This window comes from Adiantum capillus-veneris, chromosome 15 (assembly GCF_014529385.1).
Source record: "Adiantum capillus-veneris isolate H3 chromosome 15, ASM1452938v2, whole genome shotgun sequence".
Taxonomy (NCBI): Eukaryota; Viridiplantae; Streptophyta; class Polypodiopsida; order Polypodiales; family Pteridaceae; genus Adiantum; species Adiantum capillus-veneris.
This window is the reverse complement of record NC_140945.1, coordinates 8,282,945-8,305,018: the sequence shown is the minus strand read 5'-3', so window position 1 is coordinate 8,305,018 and position 22,074 is coordinate 8,282,945.

Sequence of the window (22,074 nt, the reverse complement as noted above, 5' to 3'; positions counted from 1 at the left end):
CCCAAAAGGCATGAGTAAGGCTCGTATGAAAGCCATCAAGACTAAAACAAAAGACTATGTGTCTTTTGTACTGATAGCAAATCCACTCAATGCGAAAGCAAAGGACGATAATATGAAGTTGTTTGCAATTGACAGTGAATATCTATCTACCAATCTTAGAACATGCACATGCAGGCCAATTTGGAGGCCATTTTTAAGCAAAGAAAGACCCTTAAAGTAGAAATAATGAATGGAATTTGGTGGCCAACCCTCATTATGGATGCTAAAGCCTACAAGAAAAGACCTAATAAGTGTCAATGCACCAAAAGGCCAAAAAAGAAAGATGAAATTCCATTATAACGTATGATAAAAGCAAGAGCATTGCAAAATGGGTGCGAATTATGTAGAACCCATCTCTCCTCCTGCCTATAGAATACATGAGGAGTAGATCATAGTGGCTATCGACTACTTGAAAAAATGGGTAGAAGTTAAAGCAACTCAAAAGAATGATGCAAAAATGTCCATGAGATATGGCTTGCCTACAGAGATTGTAAGTCATCGGAGAATGCACTTTGTAAATAAAGTCATTGAACTCTTCTTAGAGGAATTCATATTCATGCATTGTAAGTTAGCTCTCTATCACCCCAAGAGAATGGAAGAGCCAAAAGCACAAATAAGGTGCTTTGTGAAGTGCTAACAAAAGTAGTACGTGATTCAGGGTTAAAATTGGACACAAAGTTGCATTCAACTTCATGGCTTATCGTGTAGCATATAAGACGGTGTTGGGCATGATTCCATTCAACATGGAATTTGAGCTTAATACTATCCTACCCCAAGGCTTCTGTAGGTTAAAACAAGGATTACCTCTTCACTCAATCTAGCCACCATTTTGAGATAAAGAGATAAGCATTGAGAAGATCATCATCAACACCTTTTGGCTCTTCATCATTTAGGATCCTAAAAAGATTATCAGCTCTTGGATTAGTTGTTCCTTTCTTGACCACTAACGTGAACTCAAATTCAAGCAGCATTCTAAACCAACTTTCAGCTCTTTGAAAGACTCTTCACACTCTTCCATCTAAAAAAAATATGGTGAAAAGACTCTAAAGAGGTTGGCAACTAAAAGCATACACGTAGGTACATCTTCAATAAATATCCACAATGTACCATACAAGATTGGACCTCCATAACCATTGTTTGTTAAGGCAATTCCATAATAACCATGATCGTCTCTATATCTATGGAATATCGTTCTTTGATATGATATGAAAAAGATTTTTTCCTTGTCTGACCTAACACACATTTCTTAGGGTTCATTTTATGTCGTGCCCCTTCTTTGTACGCTCTATATAATCTTATCTCACAAGAGAGTGAACATAGAGATCCTCAAATATGTTTCTAAGAATATTCTCAAGTATTCATTGAATGCGTGACGTGACTCATAAGGCATTGAAAGGTTGTTGGGGTATTAGTTGATACATATGGCATGACTTTGTATACAAATATATCCCGTTCTATAGCAATCGTAGTCTTGTGTTGATCTTTGGGCTTGATTGCAAGATGATCGTATTCCAAAATCCACCGAAGAAACTATAGGCTTGCTTACCTACTACTCATTCTAGTACATGCTCAATTACAGGTAGAGGATAGTTATCTCATATTATCACAACATTGACCTTCTTGATGTTGATGCATACTTTGAGTTTTCCATTCTTCTTACGGATCACAACAATTGGTCATAGCCAAATTGTATACTCTATGTATAGATGAATTCAGCTCCTTTGCGCTTTTCAATCTCCTCTTTGATCTTTTTAGCAAACATCTCATTGTACAAATATAGACGTTGTTTCAAGGTTTTTCTATGACTTAAGGGGTGTTGTATGTAGGGATATTTTGCATCCATACACTTAAGGTCTTTGTATGACCATGCAATACATTTCGATACTCCATGAGAGTTGTTAGCAATATTTTCTCCTCTTTTATACTTAGACTCATAGCAATGTAAGTAAGTCTTGGTTCTTCACTTGGTTTTTCTATGACTCGAGGGGTGTTGTATGTAGCGATATTTTGCATCCATACACTTAAGGTCTTTGTATGACCATGCAATACATTTCGATACTCCATGAGAGTTGCTAGCAATATTTTCTCCTCTTTTGTACTTAGACCCATAGCAATGTAAGCAAGTCTTGGTTCTTCACTTGGTTTTGATAGGTATATTTTATTTCCGTTTTCTAGACCATCATAAGATATAATGAGCTCAATCGTCTTGCAAAATTAATTTTGAAAAAAAAAAAGCTTCGATCTTGAATGTATACTTTTTGTAATGAGACGAGAACACTTATCTCGTGTTTCACTGACATCACTCTCCATTTCCATTGTCCAAATATCCTTCAAAGTATTCCTAAGCTTGTCCTACTTCTTCTTCCATTAGGCTTTTTTCATCGGAGGTTCCATTTCTTTCTTGCTGATCATTTTCTCCATTTTAAGCTTTATTTTGCATGATTTACCCTTCTTTTTGTGAGACATCTTTGGAGTCGTGGAGAATCTACTAGACACAAGGATCTATAATGCAATCATCCACATTGACAAGCACTTGATAATTTATCTTGCACTTAATCTTAGGAAAGGGATTCTATCTAACTTTGTTCTTGTCTTTTCCTTGTTTTTCATTGTATCGCATTTGCTACCTAGGTTTTTGGTTTGAAAAGTCAAAGAGATTTTCAAATTTGGGTTGTGTTTGATATTCACCCTCCTTGGGGGATAAGACCTCAAATAGACATCTCGTCTTTATGTTGTAGACATTGCATCTGCTCTTCTAACTCTCTTGTTTCTTTAGCTTCTTCTAATGAGCCTAATGCTATCTTCATATAGATTGGCACAATTTCACACCTTTCCTCATCACAAAAGTTAGTAGGAGTTACCTCATTGACACACATATCCATGGTGGTCAACATTTGTGACCACTCCAATGGTTCAAATTGATGCTTTATGAGTGGCTCATGTAGGTTTCATCAATTGAGTCACTTTTTAGAGCACAATTCACAAAACTCTTAGATATGTTGGTTTCATCACTTGAGTCTCTTCTTAGAGCACAATCCTCGTTTCGCTCCACACTTAAAAGCTCCACACATGCATAGGTGTGTTGTTGACTATTTCTAAGCAGCTAGGGTTGTTGAAATCAATTTATTATGTAGGTACTTATTGATAATTCTATAATTGTGATCTCATAGATTCACTCAATTAATTGTTTCCATGTGGCATAAATAGAGCTAATCATACAACACCAATCTTGACTCATCTAGAGCTACCGCATGAATGACCAAGAATGAATGACATCATATCATCATAGGTTGGTAAATGTGTGTGTGGAGTGGTGGAGCCATCCCGTGGACCATGGTGAGCTCTCTCTCTCTCTCTCTCTCTCTCTCTCTCTCCCCTCGCCAACTCTACTCTTTTTTGTTGTGGAACGATGAGACCTAGCTTACGAGGCCATGGTCGTGAGCTTCTTCTTCTTCTTCTTCTTCTTCTCAACTTTCTAATGAAAGTGGGGTAATTCCCTCTCTCTCTCTCTCTCTCTCTCTCTCTCTCTCTCTCTCTCTCTCTCTCTCTCTCTCTCTTCCCCCCTCCCCCTGTGTGTGTGTTATACTATTACCTTTAAAAAAGGTTGTTTTACCTTAGAGTAGGACTCTGTCATTTGAGTTGATCTTGTATAACTGGTCGAGCACATCGTCTAGGAAACATATTTATAATTGATCATAGATCTGACACCACAATTCACTTGGCCCCATTGCAATATTGTTACATGTTTAAAATGGACACTGATGTTGGGGAAGATTCTTCTTATATAAACGTTCTACCTGGGATGACTGAGTCTAACAACGTGGATTGGGTCCACCTAGCAACAACCATAGACACTTGGGGAAATGGGGGGACGACCTGGGTAACACCTGAGGGGGATGAAATGCCACAAATCATACCTTTAAATATGATAGGAGCAATGCATATCACTTTTGATGGCCTACCATATGAAGGCTTGACTGACATTGTAACCAATAGCGTCTCAAAAGACTATAGCCCACACGATTCAAAGTCGGAATCATTAGTTGAAATTGACTCTAAGGACGAAGAATCTAAGTTAAATCTTGGTGCAAATGTAGGGACAAACCATTCAAGGCCCAGTGGTACCCTAGATGACAATCTATCCAGGACAGGAAAAGACACGAGTAGTGATTCATATAGTGACTCTTCACTGGAGATCAGCCACAATCGAAAATCACACAAGAGGAGTAAGAGATATAAGAGGCAACGATATCGACCAAATGCGCGTGCTAGAATAAATGAAAAGAAACCTACCACAGAATGGATTAACTATATAGGGGCATGTGATGCTCATCGGAAGTTGGTAGATAATTGGGGTGAATACCTTCAAAGCGTCATGTGGTGCAATCCACATGCCATTGACATTGCATAGCTAGAAGCTACAGAGAAGCCAAATTTGAGCCGTATTGTAAGGAGACGACAAAATCGAGAGTTAGCTCAACAACAAAAGGAAGCGGAAGACAAATCACAATCCACATAACAAGAAGACCCAACAGACTTACACCCTGCACCTTAACATTTCAAATCCTACACCATGGAGGAGCATAAGGTTGTGTATAAAAAGCCTCAGAGAACACCTATCGATGGAAGAAATGGAGTCTATGACGGTCCAACAATAGTTAAGGAAATAGAGTTAGCAGACCCAGGTGAGGAGTCTAAACCTGTTTTCATTGCCCAAGATCTGACAAAGACTGAGGAATATAAACTGAAAGAGCTTCTTAAGGAATTCAAGGATATATTTGCTTAGACATATCATGATATGAAGGGTGTTCCACCGTCCATGGTGCAACACACAATCCCCATGAATAGCATGGCTAACCCGGTCCAACAACGACCCTACCCAATGAATCCTAAGTATGCAAAGAATGTTCAAGAAGAAATTGAAAAGCTCGTCAAATGCGGATTCATATACTCTATTGTGCACTCAGACTGGGTCTCTCCAATAGTTATTGTGCCAAAAAAGAATGGGAAACTCAGAGTGTGTGTGGATCTCAAGAAGGTCAATGTCACCACTAGGAGAGACCTTTACCCCTTGCCATATTCAGACCATGTGCTTGAAAGAGTTGCAGGGAAGGAAGCTTATAGCTTTTTAGATGGTTACTCTAGATACAATCATATCACAATTGCACTAGAGGACCAAGCTAAAACTGCATTTATATCTGAATTTGGAGTGTTCGCATTTCGTGTTATGGCTTTTGGCTTAACCAATGCCCAGTCTACCTTCCAAAGGTTAATAAACACTACTTTTAGGGAATATTTAAGGGAATTTTGCAAATTCCAAACATCGTAGCTTTTTTCTTGTTGATACCCTTGACTTTGATAGTACTCTCAGCTAGAGATGGCTTTCCTAACTGACACCACACTCCATATGACAACATATTATATTTAGCACCTGTGTCCAATAAGGCGTTATATAGCACTTTTCCATAGGTGCTATTTAACTCGATAGGATATCGTAGAGGTGTGTCAAAGTCCAACCAATCATCCTCTGTTTCAACTTGGAATGCATGTGTAACTCCAAGGTTGGCCTCTCGTTGGTGTTTAATACGTTGCTATCACTCCTTAGCCTCAGCTTGAGCTTGTATCTTTTTCAATTCTGCTTGTGCCTTTCAAAAAAATTAGATCTTCTATGGTATTGCAAGTTTTTTTGCAAACCTTGAAAGAACACTTTTATGTCCTGTTAGGTTACCAACCTAGTGTTTAAGTGTTAAAAAACTAAGTCACCTTCTTTCATGCGAAGATCGATTAGCTTATTCACCAATTAAACCTTCTTTTGTGTTCCTACTATAGACGTTTCATAGATAAATTATCTATAATAGCTTGGCCACTCCATGATTCAACTAAGAAAAATGTTAAATATCAGTGGACTATTAGAGAGAATCATACCTTTAATGAGCTTAAACAAAAGCTTATGACAAAACCACTTTTGATTTTATCAAACTTTACTAAGTCTATTGTTGATTACACCCACAAGAGTATGTCACCTTCTTTCATGCGAAGATCGATCAACTTCTTCATCAATTAAACCTTCTTAGTTGTTATCTTTGCTCTCATATGTATTGCAGAACTTGTCACATACGGCTTTAGTTGTAGCTTCACCCAGGATAGTGAAGCACATAGACTCTGCAGGTGTAGGTGAATAGTGGACCTAGCTTTGGCATCAAGCATTTCCCAATGTGCAGCCGTGTAGCCATCGCCCTTTGGGTGCTCAAAGATTGGATCCAATTGACCTTTTGGATTAACCAATTGTGAATCTTCTCTTTCTATATAGAAAAGTTCGTGCCATTGAGCTTCCTAATGTTGTAAATGTCTTTCTCCAAAGAAGAGGCCATAATTGCAAGACCCAAACACTATAGTGAGAATGCAAAGAAACTATGGTGAGAAAACTGGTGAAATTTTGGCAAAATATCTTTTATAATAGGAGAAAAATTTCAACTCAAAACGGAGCTAAAAGTGCCAAGAAACCCACAAATCGACTCACAAGAAACATCCGACACGGTCTCCTCTCTACGGGGAGAAAAAACTCAACCCAAAATGATGACAAGGAGGTGAAGTGTGCATAAACCAAGTCAAAAAATAACCCAATAGATTGTGAACGTGGTGTCAAATGCATCTCTCTCTCTCTCTCTCTCTCTCTCTCTCTCTCTCTCTCTCTCTCTCTCTCTCTCTCTCTCTCTCTCTCTCTCTACATAGCATATGGTAAGGATGCTAAAATAGGGGAACTCCAACAACCAATATCACTGAATGTATCTCAATATTCAAGAACACCCCTGCTCAAAGAAAAACTCACCAGCGAACCTTCAAAAGGCTTAGCAGACAAGACTATAACCGAATCTCAGAAACGATCGAGTAACTATTAAAAACCCCAAGCCAAAACTAGCTCCACAATGGCGTACAATAGGCAATGTTTGCAACCCAACGTAAATATGTCATGAAAATCACTGTAAAAAAGTGCCTATGAAAGCCTTGTATCTACATCGAGTGAAGTACTTATAGCTTATGCTTGTAATAGCCAGCTAGGCCCTGTTGCATGAGAATCATAGACCAAGTCTCTCTGAAAAGACCACAAATGTCATACATGAGTGCTAGACACATAAGGTATACCATAACCTCTTTGAGAAATGTAGAGAATAGCAAGACACCTGTGATCACAAAGCAATGCATACACGGGCTATGTCCTCCTTATGAACGTGTGAGCCTATGAGAAATCTGTCACCTGTACCTATGTGTTGATGTAGCCTATGCAAAAACTCCAATACCAAAAATGAAGCATATGCCAATGGTTGGAGTACCTCCATGTGTGCATATGCAAGCACACTAGCCAATGTCAAAAACCAAACTTCAATGTCGATGGCTTGTAACTCTACGTGCCAAAGTGAATCCGAGATGTGTGTGCAAATTTTAGAGAAAATCTCTCTCTCTCTCTCTCTCTCTCTCTCTCTCTCTCTCTCTCTCTCTCTCTCTCTCTCTCTCTCTCTCTCTCTCTCTCTCTCTCTCTCTCTCTCTCTCTCTCTCTCGGGGCCAAGTCCCCTGTCATCAAGAAAATGTGCACACACCGACAAGAGTCTATCTCTCTATCTATCCTCTCGATGGGCCAAGCCAGGCTAAATTGGAGTATTTCCGACTGAATTTCTTGCTTGAGCTTGGTTGCGGAAACACCAAAAGCTCCAAAAACAAGCTCTCAGATTGCCTTGTGCATCCCCAAGATGGTGTAGAGTCTGCTGAGTTATTCATGCTACTAATGGGTTTCCCATGCTGCTTTTGTGTGTCTATGTGTGTGTGTGTGTGTGTGCATATGATGGACACACACACTCCCATGCGTTAAATCTTCCCACACTCCAACACTACTTCAGGAAAAAAATTAAGCTTGTGTTACACACCAAGGATCTCATTTGCATGCTATATTCCTCTTGGAAAGAACATCTAACATGTTTACAAAAAGTGTTTGAGAAGTGCAGATTGTGTCACATCTCCTTAAACCCTTTCAAATGCCAATTTTGGGTTAAGCATGGAGTCATTTTAGGGCATATAGTGTGCAAAAACGGGATTTCACATATGAGAGCAAAATTAAAGCCATTTCCGATTTTCCACCACCTACAAACTATAAAGGAGTTCAAAGGTTCATGGGCCATATTGGTTAGTACCGACGGTTTATTATTTTAAACTTTGCCAAGATAGCTTGCCCATTGTACAAGCTTCTTATTGAGTTCCACTGGATAGCGGAGTGTGACCATGCTTATGAGTTATTCAAAAAGGCCTTAACCAGTGCTCCCATTCTACAAGTGCCCGATTGGAATGTAATTTTCCATGTGCATATTGATGCATCGAACTTTGCTATTGGGTGTGTTCTAGCTCAACCAGGAGAACATAAATTGGACTACCCCCCATTAGCTTTGCAAGTCGTCAATTAAATGATGCTGAGAGGAACTACACCACTATAGAGCGGGAAGGTTTAGCTATAATTTATGCGGTAAAGAAATTTTGCTACTACTTTCTTGCCAACAATTTTGTTTTCTATGTTGATCATCAAGCATTGTTGTATCTAGTAAATAAACCTTGTTCCACGGGAAGAATTACACGATGGTTCTTCTTGAGTTTGATTTTATCGTTGTGGTGAGACCTGGTAAAAGACATGTCATGGTGGATCATTTCTCTTGCATACCCAATGGTGAAGCCCCTACTGGAATCGATGATAAATTGCCGATACTTCCCTATTCCTAGTCAAGACCATGCATGAATGGAGTGAGAAGACTGTGAACTTTTTAGTTAATGGGTTTCCACCCAAAGATCTTCGTAAACATATAGCTCAAAATTTATTAAAGGAATGTGAACCTTATTCTCTAATTGCAAGAACTCTCTACAAGCTAGGGAAGGATGATATTCTTAGACATTGTGCCCGTGATGAGATTTATACATACTGCAAGAAGCCCACATGGGTATATAGCCGGAGGACATTTTTAAAGGAAACTAACTGCTAGAAAGGTGTTGCAATCAGGCTATTGGTGGCCTACCTTTTTCAAGGATGCATCACTTTTTGCAAAAGGGTGTGATGGATGCCAATGTTACAAGATCACACAACGAAATGATAAAATGCCCTTACATCCTATTAAGGTGACTCAACCATTTGAAAAATGGGGTTTGGACTTTATAGGCCCATTAGTCCAGCAACTCGTAACACTCAATCTCGATATATTATCGTTGCTACTAACTATGTGACAAAGTGGGTAGAAGCCAAGGCGACACGCAAGGCATCATGATGCAAGGTCAACTGCTAAGTTTCTGTTTGAGAACATTATTACAAGATTTGGTTGTCCATTTGAGATTGTGAGTGACAATGGTACTCATTTTATAAATGGAGTGATAAAGGAACTCACGACAAACTTTATGATAGCTCCCTAGAAGTCTACACCTTATTATCCACAAGCAAATGACCAAGCTGAGAGCACTAACAAGACTTTGATTTCTATCTTGACCATAATAGTGGAAGCTCATCGCTCAGATTGGGATTTGAAGCTGACTTCAACTCTATGGACTTATCGTACTTCTTACAAAGTGGCTATTAATTGTACACCATTCAAGATGGTATATGCCCAAGAAGTAGTTATGCCATGGGAGTTTGCAATTCCTAGTCTGCAGGTAGCTTGAGAAGAAGGTTGGGATGGTAACCCTTTATTTGAGCACTTGTATATCCTTGAGAGGTTAGACGAAGAAAGACAATTGGCTGTGCAAAATACACTTGTGAAGAAAGATAGGAGAAGCAAATGGTTTGACCGTCATTTAAAGAACAAGGATATCAAGGTTTGGGATCAAGTCCCTATGTATGGAGTGCAAAACGAGAAGAAAAAGTTGAAATATGCGGAAAAAAGGACCATATAGAGTATGCAAAATCACCCCACAAGGTACCATTCGTGTGGAAACTCTTGATGGAGTTGAAACCATTGGATTCCTCAATGGGAGTAAATTTAAAAGATACTATGATCCTTTAAGCCAAGAGGAGCTACATGCCACCCCCCTTCTTGAGCTTATAGTTCAAGGACCACTACATATGTGAAAAATGAGAAACTTGTAATGTATTTCACATTCTAGCCATGGCAAGCCTCCAAAGCGCATGTATCACTACATTTCGCTCAAAACAGTCATTTCCTTAAATCTATCACATGTTGAGAAGACTTGGGATTTTTTTTGCCCGTGAGATAAATTTTGCCACAGACTTCTATGGATTAGTCATCAAAACTTATGGTTCTTTTAGACTCACCATTTTTGTAAAGAACGTAGAATTACATACAAATTTTTTTGCATTTTCCCATTCTACTAACATATCGTCAAAGTTTATATTGCCATCTTCAACATTGTCAATATCTACATGCTCTTTTGGGTTCCCTTGGGCCTGTATATTCATGAGGAGCCATGGAGTATATCAGTAGCGCATAAACGTTCTTGTGTACTAAAACAAATAAAAGAAAAAAATTGGGTTCCCCTTTATGACCTCTAAACTCCAACATCAAATGCTCCATAAAATAAGAAAAAATGAAGCTCATAACTAGATATTGATACTAGCTAAAAGATTTGGATAATTGGCCTAGCAAACTTGATAAGACTATACTAGCTATGCCATAATGGCTCTGATTCATGCGGGATTGAAAAAATCAACCATGGTTGTATAGTAAGCTGTATGGGATATCAAGTGCCCAAAAAATCAAGGAAGAATCCTTTTATATTATGAAATCCACCTATACGATCCAATTTTCCTTTGTATCTTGTTAAAGTGAGCAAAATTTTACCAAAAAACAAGACTAGTAAATTTTTGTAATTGGGTCATAACTTCTCATTTGAACATTTGATTCTCCTTAGAAGAATGCAAACATGTTGAGAACTACTAATTATAATTTTCTAAAACACTAGACCTCACAAATAACAAATTTATGGTGGTGAAGTTGGTAAATTTTGAACAAAGACAAAAAAACTAGACACATTTTTTCACACAGTTTAGGTTGAGTAAAATTGATATCCCAAAAACATGTCAATTTTCTTAGCTTATAAGACAACTTTGTAGATGTAGGACACTAAAAATTCAATTTTAAACTCCTCTGACAATTCAAGCAAGATGGTCACTTAGCAGGACATAAAACTTTCCAATTACCAACCTAGTGCTGAATGCGTTCAATATATACTTTTCAATCAATTGATATCACATGGACTACACTTTGACAATGAAGTGCCATCTATCTTCTAAGGCTTGCTAATCCTTGAAATCTCTTACACAATAAGTGGTGGTAGGGTGCAAGAAGGATATGCTTTCTATGGGAGCTACATGAATGGTTTCATATGATTGTAGAGCTTTCATGTGGTCGCCTTGCAATTTTCTTGTACATCTTCCCAGTAGAAACACACAATGTCTAAATGAGTCTAGCATGCTTGGAATTTTCCTTCTTCACCTCCCATCAACCGAGCATAGTTTCAACTTTGCCATGCCTATACCTTTAAGCCATTCATCTTGAAAACATTGTTAATTAGATGATGCTCTTGGCATTTGCTTCAAGGAGCTTCTCGTGGACATATAGAATCATCTCTATGCAGAGGGATTCAAATATTATCTTGTCCTTTAAGAGTGATGTGAGGTCATCCTTGGATAATGCTTTCACAACTATACTAGCTAGGTATGTGCATGCTTCTTAACATTGGGTGCCAGGTCCATGCTCAATTTTTGTCAAATTGAAGTATTGGAGAAACACAAAAAATATATAATTTTAAACTCTAAAACTAACCAAAAATTTATAAGCATTGTACACATTTGCAAAGCAAAGACACACCTAGCCAAATAATACAACCTGTCTCTAATCCAAACTGGACCATTGACTTTGACTAAACTACTGATCGGAACAAACACTTGCTTGAATATATTTTGCTTTCTTGAGTACTTTGGCTGAAATATATCTGTTTTTCTGGGTGCTCCTTAGAGATTTCAGTTGGGTCCGCAATCGACTTGAAATTTTGAAAGCCTTACTTGCTTGAAGAAGCTGATCCACAAGGGTTCTTTGATGTAGAGGCATATGTTGTCACACCTTTCATGCTGATCGGTGGAAGGTCCACTTTTGCTTTACCTACGTATGCAAGATTTGTCTTTGATTTTTGTGACTTTTGCAACTCTGAATCTAGCATTAACATTACCTGTATCTGCTCCTTGCTATCTCTTGGAAAGTAGAGTAGTAGTATTGTATTTCTTTATAAGCCTTGTGTTGGTCTAACCACTGATGTCCAAGGATGACATCTACAAGCATTCCTTTTGAAGGCTTTATTTGAAACTTTACCTGCTCTTCATGCTTCTGGATGCCAAGTGTAGCAACCATTTCTTCTTTGCTCACAGCCTTACCTAGCACTGCTTTACTATTTTGTTTGCATAGAGCGAGCTGGAGAATCATTTGGATGTTCCCTACACTCATATTTACACTATGCTTCTTTATCCGATAGAGCATTACATCTGACACTTGCTCCTTTTGTACTACTGAGAACTACAACTATTCTCATTGGAGGTTCTATTGAAGATTTCTATCCCGCTTTTGTCATGGTCTCATCTTGATCCAAATGTGTCGCTATGGAGGGTGGCTTGAGACTCTGTTTTTCAACTTGACATTTATCAGCTGATTTAGCTGGCAATGTCTGGATCTTTGGACTTCCTATTAATTCTTGGGTGTCTGCAATTTTGATCTTCTTTACTTCTTGTCTTGGTGGTATTCTCTGCTCAATAGCTACGTGGTTGCCCTTTGCTATGTTTGATCTGCACTTGCTATTGCTTGATTTGCTTTAAGCTCTTCTGAAGTTTTGTTCGATGGAGATGAATCATCTTCAATAAGATTTGCTTTGATATCAGTCTCCATTTGAATTGTGCTTGAGGACTTTGTGCTATCGTCCACGTATGATCACTCTTAGTCTTCATTCTTTGTTGTCTTTGATGGCTGCATCTTCATTAAACTTTGCATCTCTAACATCTTCTGGGACATTGGCATTTCCACTATGATGTTGTCTGGTATATCCTTTGTTGTGATCACGTGGAATTGGGCGATGATGAGCTATGGACCTACTTGAATGGTGATGGAGATGATTCCCTATCATTCTGCTTGTTTGTTTTTAGATATGCTCACAAATTCAAGAGCATCGTCCAGCTATGGTTGGCCACATTTTTTCCAAGTGCGGAAAGACACGAGGTTCTTGTCTAATTGTAAATTTAGCTTTACTTCACTTGAAAACTTTTCTTTGTTTTCACTGGTGATGTTGCACTTGATCTTCTCAGGATCTTTTTCTATATTGATTGATTTTGTTGTGGCAATGTTCGTGGGTTGAACTCTTTCTACATTAGCTTTGTCTTGATCACTTGCTTCTGTTGATGTTGACTCGTATGACTGTGATACTGCACCTTTTTCTTGCAACTGTTGAGCACTATCTACCTGCATTTTATTAACTTTTGATCTTAGAAGATCCACTGTACTTTCTGGCAGAATCTGTCTCTTCTAAGGAGATTTTGGTGGTGACCTTTGTGTAGTTTTGTGAGCTTTTTTCGTTGATTTTGACCTATCTATCACTTGTTCTAGTAACTTGAGGCTTTGCATCATCTTCAGATAGTCTCCGACTTCAAGTTTAACATCCATAGGGGCTTATACAAGGTCATGAACCTGCTAATAATCATTTCCATTTGCATCTCGATATGCATATGTGAGCTTGGTCATATGAAATTTCTTGAACACTATGGGATTTGTCGGCTTTTGGCTTTTACTTGTGGAGATCAGCCGAAACTTTTGCCCTTGATGATCTTCATAGAAGAATTTGTCTAGAGATTCTAATGGAATCTGTGTCAATTGGGAATTTCCAACAACCATTTGATCTTTCAATGATTTTTGCTTTGAAGGGGTCTACTGGCTAGAAGTTCTTGGGCTTCTAACTGGTGTAGCATTTCCTGGTACTAGAGCCGAGCTTGATGGATTTGTAGCTCCCCCCTTCCTAGGGTGATCACTATAGCCTGCTCCATTATGAGATCTCAAAACTCTTTGGTTCTAGTTTAGTCTCACCTTTTGGGATTTTGAAGGAACACTTTGGGTAGCATGGTTGATGTTTGGCATCGGTAAACCTTTTGCATAGTTTCCTATGTATCTCCGTGAAACATGACAAATTATTCCTCAAGTCAAGCTATAGATAGCATTATCTTGCCCTGATATTGTTTATCCCATGGGTCTCCTATGATATGAGCTTCTGTGGTTTCAGGACCCAAGGCATCATAGATTTTAGACTCCCATTTATATTTACGTTTGTTTTGGTCAAAGTATATGCTCTTTGGTCACAACCTTGAAGTTTGATTTTTGATGGAGGAGAGTTTGGCTCTGATTAGATTTTTGGGTTCACTCGGGTAATATGCTTTAGCTCTAGAGAAGATGGGCTATAATAGATTATATCCTCTGAAATGAACCATCCTTTTTTGATCTATTATTGGATGCACTTCTATGAGCTTGGACGTGGGCCGTTCAAACACTGGTTGATCCTTTTTGTACAATTTTCCTTTTTGGTCCACATAGTGTGCATATGAATTATGTGTACCATACAATGCTAATATCATTGTATGGTACGCATTTCTATGAGCTCGGATGTGGGCCGTTCAAACACTGGTTGATCCTTTTTGTACAATTTTCCTTTTTGGTCCACATAGTGTGCATATGAATTATGTGTACCATACAATGCTAATATCATTTTGTTTGATGTGTCCCTTAGACTCGTGAATGATTGCACACTTGTGGCAGTGGATGCAGAATCATTTGCAAACCTTACACTCTTTTTGACCTTTGGTGATAAATAGGGATTCACGTTTCCAGTTTTCTCCATGCTTTGCTTGGCAGTTGATGTATCCCTATTGTCTAAGATTTTTTGGACAATCTTCATGAAACTGTCCACTTTTTCTTCCACAATCTGAGCAATAGGCTATGACTGGTGGTATTTCATTTGGTTCTATCATGTCAAGCTCTAGCTGAGAAGTTTCAACATTTGTACTCGTCAAGTTGTTGGCATCTTCTTTTAAAACACTGAGCATTAGGCATAGATTGCTCCATCTTGACCTTATACTGTCTTTGACTCGGTTCTCCAATTAGATTGGCTTCAATTGGCTGATCTGTTGGGTCTCCCATTACTAGCTCTTGACTGTATATTTGACCAATGTAATCCATGTACAATGATCCTGATTGCATTTCCACTAAATGGATGCTTTGCTGGCTTGTGCAAGTTTCTGGATAACCACTTGGATCCATCTTTTGCACTTCTATCTGCACTTAATCTTTGAGATTGCAATACCTTACTCCAGTGAAGTCTGTGAGCATCTAGGAGTTCTCTGAATCTGGCTTTACTCTGATCAATAGGATTGTGGCTCTTGTGCTGCTTTTGCCAGTCATAAGATACCTATGGCCTTCCGAATCTGTATATAAAACTTTATCTCCAATGTAGCCATATAGCTGTAAAATTCGCTATGTTGCAATTGTGCATGTGTTGCGACTGCTATTATTAGCTTTGGTTCTCGTGCATTTGAACTCTCGGCTCGGCTTGACTCCATCTTGTCTTGGTCTCTAAGAACTATCTCTTAGCAGATCCTAGTGTTGATTAGTAGAACTATCTTGCTTAATTTTGATAAGACTACTTTTGTCAAAGTACTTTTGGTAGTTGATTGCTCTTAGACTCACAAGAGTTGATTAACTCTAGCTCGAAAGTGTCAAAATTGATTGCAGCCTTTAAAATGATGAAAATCTAGGCCTTGAATAACCTAACCTGCAATCCAATGTGATTTGTGACTCGAATCGCAAGTTCCATGCGTGAAGCTGTCCTAATGGCTTGATTTTACTAAAAATCCATTTCAAATTACACTTTTATATGCTCGATTCCATTTTGACAAGTTTTTGATCGTTCACTCAAACTGCTCAATTTTTTGCTAACTATTGTGATTGGTATGTGTATATCACTTCAATCTAAGCTAAGTGAGTCAACAAATGAGATTTCCAAATTCTATCCTTATAAAGAGCCAAAGAACTAACTTTTGCAACCCAAAAATTGAGTTATCATGTATTAATTTTGATCCGATGGAACCCAAACTTGACCAATGACCCTGTATTATGTTGCTCTAACACTGTACAAGCTCAAAAGTCCAAAATATTGTCTCTCGGGCTCAAAAGTAAATAATATGATTATTTACTTTTCTCGATTTTTACTTTTTAGAATTGTTTTGCCATATAGACACCTTGTTGTAGTCTCTAGACAAGTTTCACTGAGTTTAAACAAGATTTGTCGAAGTTATTAACTGTTTATTGTCTGCAGACTCAGTTTTTTGAGAATCTGGCTTAAGTCTCACTTTTGTGATCCAAACTTCACCAAATTTGATATGTGGAGTCTACTTGATATGCTTGACCTTGTGGTATACTCAGTTGTGCAAAAAATCTCAATTCTAGAGCAAATATAAATAATCCGATTATTTATTTTTCTCAATTTTTTTCACTTTTTAGGATTGTTTTGCCATATAGACACCTTGTTGAAGTCTTTGGACAAGTTTCATTGAGTTTGAACAAGATTTGTCCAAGTTATCAACAACTGTTTAGTGTCCGCAGACTCAGTTTTTAAGAATCTAGCTTAAGTCTCACTTTTGTGATCCAAATTTCACCAAATTTGATATGTGGAGTCTACTTGATATGCTTAACCTTGTGGTATACTCAGTTGTGCAAAAAATCTCAATTTTGGAGCAAATGTAAATAATCCGATTATTTACTTTTGGGATTTTCTAGTAACTTTTTGCCAAAATTTTGATAGAAATAGGTAGAGCAACTCAACTTAAGCTCCCTAGTCAAGTTTCACCAAGTTTGGATAAACTCTGCTCAATTTGTCAACAGTTTTGTGTTTGCAAACTGACTTTATAAATCTAGCCGCAATTTCCACTTTAAAAATCCAAATCTTACCAAATTTGATGTGAGTGCTCAATACAACATGATAGAACTTGTGCGCTTGGATGGCCAAAAAAGTTTGAAAATTGGACAAAAGTAAATAATCGTGATTATTTACTTCTGGTAAATTTTAGCATAATTTTGATCATATGAGCATTTTTACACATGTTAAACACATTAAACTAAGCATATGAGTCAAGTTTCACTAAATTTGAGCAAGATTTATCAAGTCAGACTCAATTTCTCGACAATCATTACAAATTTTAATTTTTATCAAGTTTTTGGTTTGTTTTGTGATCCAAGCTCTATGAGCCTTCACAAAAGATGTTTGTAATCATGCAGAGAGTCTTTGGTATCAACCTTGATCCATTTTGAGCTAAAAGTAAATAATCATGATTATTTACTTTTGACCTAAAATGAACACTTTTTGCAAATTTTTCATCAGTCTTTTTGTGACATGTTTTAAGCCTTTGAGTCAAGTTTCACCAAATTTGAACAAGATTTATCAAGTCAAACTAAATTTCTCGACAATCAGTACAGATTTGAGTTTTTACCATGTTTTTGGTCTGTTTTGTGATCAAACTTTATGAGCCTTCACAAAGATGTTTGTAATCATGCATAGAGTCCCTGGTATCAACCTTGATCAATTTTGAGCTAAATGTAAATAATTGCGATTATTTACTTTTGGCTTAAAATGAACAATTTTTTCAAATTTTCACTAGTCAGTCTTTTTGTGACATGTTTTAAGCCTCCGAGTCAAGTCAAAACTTAATTTGGCCTAAATTCTCAAGAAAATGTAAATAATCTAAGTTTTTGCAAACTCTTGAAAATTTACCTCCAATGCATCCTTAAGCTTACCCACTGGTTCATACAACTTTTATGAGCATAATATCTAGCCGTATTCAGTGGTTGACAGTCTTCTGGTGTGCCATAGACCTAAAATTCTGCAACTTCACATAAACAAATCACAGATGATTCTTTTGGAGTGAACAATGATTTGAGATCCCACCTCGGATTCTACTTACCCTACTCTTAGGTTCTACTGCAATTGGGTTGTAGAAAGTGTCCACAAACACTTGTTTTTTATGGTATCTTGAGCATTGATCTTAAGACTTGTCTTATCCATTAATCATCCTCAAAATCCTAACCTAATCCTCCAATCCTACAAGGTACTTAGCAAGTACACTCTACTCCCAAGCTACCTCTATACAACAAAAGACGACACTCTTAAGCTATGCGGTCTTTAAGAAAAAGTTTAACTCTAGGTGATCTTAAAGGAAGTTAAAGGACAACTACACAATACGCTCTTGTTTTCCCTAGTTTAGGTCTATTCGTCCCCGGAAAAAACACCAAATGTGGATGGGTTTCCTAACCTCACTCTTATCTTATTGAAGACATAGTGAGAACCACGAACATAATTGTCAATCCATGTGACTCAACTAATGCGTAGAGGCTACAAGAGGGTGTCAATCTCTTAGAAAACAACAGATAGCTCGCATCTAACTCAAGCTACACTCAAATGACGTAAGTCATTAAAAGCTAGTCACTAATCGGCAAACAAAACATGACCGTTATAGCATCAAATGACATCCAAATGTTATGAAACTTCTAGGACAAGTATATAAGACCTAAGCACACATGCTTATGGTCTCAAACCTCACTTTTTATGAAGTGCAAAAAATGGGATTATCAACAACAACGATATTTTGACCTAGTTGTTTTTGACCCCGAATGCATCTAAATGCTTAGCAATGAAGGCCTAGTACCCCGCCTATGCTTACTTTGTGATTTCCTAGCTTGAATTCTTACTTATGAAATTAGGCCGCAGGTTGTTGGCGACGCCAAAAGCTACGATTTACCATGATATGTTTACGTCAATCATGTGGGTGTGTAGATACATTAAATCAACTCCATTCAGAACATGAGTAACATTCCCATCATTTACATCACTCAATATAGCATGCATATGTCCATTCTCTACATTTGTGATAGCAGTCAAAAGAATTTCACGATGCTTCTATTGTCTTATGCATTTCCTCATAAGCGTGAAACAACACCACCTGATGTGTCCTCAATGACTGTAATGCCAACATACCAAGTCCCTAAGAGTGTGAGACTTACCTCTCCCTAGAGCATAATCTCAACACACCATGAGTTGCCAACATAACTCGACTCTACAAAGTGCAATCTAATTGTAGACTTGGGTAATGCATCCAAACCATCCTAGTCATTGCCAAGCATAGAATTAGGCTTCCATGACTTTCCACATAAAGGGATCAACAGTCACGTCTAGTCAATTCATCAAGCATGCACGCTCTTTTCACATCAAGAAGTTTGTACCATCAAACTTCCTCAAGGTAAAGAGCCCTAAATTTGACATAATGTCAACCATATCATTGGCACAAACAATTATAAGATGCAAAACATACAATCAAGTAAATTGCTTTAAAAATGGCTTTAATTGCAAGCACAAATACTTTTGCGATGATCGTACTTGAATCAATGCATAAGAGGGTTGTCAACAACAAAACACTGCCAAAAGTAGCTCACAGTTGTATACTGGCATCAACAAAATATCTTGCATTGATGAACAAACACAAAAATGCATCTTGCAATAGAGTATCAACATAGGCATAGGTCACATACATTGTCAAATAATCTCCAAACATCAAGTATGCTGCAATAAATCATATATAAGAGTGTATACATCAAGTATGCATACCAAAATTGAGCATGAACATGTCACAAAACAGCTTTGGCTATGTATCAACTCAAAATTCACATCCGAAACGAGTACTTGCATACACAAATACAAACCTAAACAGCTCTCAAAGGGAACCTCAATATCATGTACATGTCAGAGGTCTGTGACACAATCCTTAGCAGTATGGGCATCCACATGCCATTGCTCCTATGCAATTGCTTTGCCATTATTGTACCTCCCACCAAATTTATGTAGATTCTCAAACATATATATCACTAATGTATCCAAAGTGCACCAATACCATTGGTTAGTTTCCAAGATCATTATATAAAGTCCATACGAGGTTTTGGACCTCAAAACCTGGGAAAATGAGCTACATTGTTTGTTTCTAGATGCTTCTTCTCTACCCAAGTCCACCAAAAATCTCAATCCTCAAGCATTACAGAAGATTAATTTATATCCTCAAGCTCAAAATCTATATACCCAGCTTCAAGCATTTGTTGTGCTTTCAAAACCACATTACACTTGCATAATGGGAGAAACAAAGAATATGATTTTTTTTTGCATACAATCAATATGAGCATAATAGCAGTGAGGAATTTGCAAAAACTTCCTTCTGAAAAATTGTAGATCTTTTGGAAAAAAGGGGCTTCATGAAAAAAAAAAATCACAGTTGAATTCTACAAAGAGATACTTGACTTGCAAAACAATGCCACTGTGCACACATAGTTTTCTGTTGACATACATTTACAATGTGCCTTCCACATTCTTTATTGAGCTTCCATAAGAGCATACATCTCTTTAAACTGAGCTCCCAAATCAGATCCCATCATCCCAAATCTCCCAAGCTTTGTTGATCCATCTCCACGTCCAAGGAACAGTTGTGGCTCTGATACCATTTGTTGCACTCATCGTGGTGTTCGTGAACATAGAATGAGAGAGAGAGAGAGAGAGAGAGAGAGAGAGAGAGAGAGAGAGAGAGAGAGAGAGAGAGAGAGAGAGAGAGAGAGAGAAAGAGAGAGACCCTAGGTAGCTGGATCTCCAATGTTGAGATTCTCTCGTCTTATTCCTACTCAAAGAATGAATACACTATGTATGTATATGTGATGGGCGTGTGTGTTTGTGAGCCCACATTGGGTGATTGGCCACTTGGCCTTTAACCCCAAAAGTGTCATGGAAAATTTCTCCAATAAATGCCGGATTTTAAGATTCTTAAGTTTTACTTGGATGGAGCTTTCTAGAGTTTGTGGTCTAGTATCCCCACCTCCCTACACTATTTCCCATAAACCCATTTTCATATGATGTAAACTGATTTTGGTCTTCCATACATGAAGATACCACGACAAAACTTTTTAGAGGAATCTTTTGAAGTCATGAGGGTGGTCTTACCTAGGACCATTCTTGATAGTATCTTTACCCTTTACAATGAATATATTGAAATGCTTCTTGAATTGAAACCCTTTTACGAGCCATTCTATAAATTCTAGGTCCTTGGGTTGATGTTTGTGAAAGTCATCGGTTGGCAAGATATCTTTTCTTCACAAGTAGTTGACAAGATAGTTTCAGTGATAATGGTGCTCGACACACCAAAACTATCACCCATCAGATTTGCCTAAATGAGATGGTGTTATTACTTGAAGATATCAAAAGAAATGTAAAAATCTCCTACAAAAGAGGAGTAATGTGCTCACACATAGGTAGAAAATGGGCCAAATTCCATATTAACTTTTGGTGATGTACTTCAAATTTTTTTTGAAGTAAATCTTAATTTCTTTGGCTAGTCATACAAAATTATATTAATGAGCAGCACTAGATGGTAGGATATCCCAAAAACTTGATTGTGCAAAGAGTGTTATGAATCCTTTGTGTCTAATACCAATTTACTAGAAAAGTTTTGAAATTAAAAAGCACTTGAATAAGGTTCATCATGTGTGAACAAAATTTAAATAATCAAGATGATATGCTTGAAAGCTTGCACCAAATTAAATTCATCTCAAGTGCTTAACAATGGGGAGAGCAGTTGAACAGAGAATATATCATATGCTTCTCCTCACACCCTTTAACTTGTGTGTGAGGAATCACTAAGTGTCTGATCAAAGATCTGTGTGGTTGAACTAAGTTAGGAAGTTTTTCATGAAAGATCATCATTTTTATAGAAGCAAGGCAAGAAGATGGTTTTACATGCTTTGAGTAGTCAATTTCAACACACTTGACTTATGTGTGGATACTTTCATATGCTAGGATTGATGATCCATGAGGTTAATTTTGCCTGGCAATACAATGTCATGATCAAGAAGGACAAAATAAGCAGGAGCCATTGAATATACAACCCTTAAG